Raw genomic sequence first — 749 nt, 5'->3', positions numbered from 1 at the left:
ATTTGATAAAGAAAAATAATATTTTTGAAAAATTTTTGAAAAGGGAATAAAAGACTCAGAATTTAATGACTCTATAACAACAAAAATAAATTATTCCTAATCTAAGCAACAAAATAAACCTTTAGTTGTTCAAACTCGAACAATACCCGGCAACGGCACCAAAAACTTGGTGCACGAAATTGCAATCACACTTTTGCAATCCGCACAACTAACCAGCAAGTGCACTGGGTCGTCTAAGTAATACCTTACGTGAGTAAGGGTCGATCCCACGGAGATTATTGGTTTGAAGCAAGCTATGTTTATTTTATTACTCTTAGTCAGGATTTCAATTAAAATTATCAGTTTGAATTATTAGAAAAATAAAAGAGCGTGAATTAATTACTTGTAATGCAGTGATGGAGAATATGTTGGAGTTTTGGAGATGCTTTGTCTTCTGAATTTCTATAATGTAATATTCCATCCATGGAAAAGTGCAAAGTTCCCTCCATGGCAAGCTGTATGTAGGGTGTCACCATTGTCAGTGGCTACCTCCCATCCTCTCAGTGAAAACGGTCCAAATGCTCTGTCACAACACGGCTAATCAGCTGTTGGTTCTCGATCATGTTGGAATAGGATCCATTGATCCTTTTGCGTTTGTTATCACGCCCAGCAATCGCGAGTTTGAAGCCCGTCACAGCCATTCAATCCTTGAATCCTACTCGGAATACCACAGACAAGGTTTAGACTTTCCGGATCCTCAAGAGTGGCTG

Source organism: Arachis duranensis, chromosome 7, assembly GCF_000817695.3.
Source record: "Arachis duranensis cultivar V14167 chromosome 7, aradu.V14167.gnm2.J7QH, whole genome shotgun sequence".
Classification (NCBI taxonomy): Eukaryota; Viridiplantae; Streptophyta; class Magnoliopsida; order Fabales; family Fabaceae; genus Arachis; species Arachis duranensis.
Note: the sequence above shows the minus strand (reverse complement) of the source record.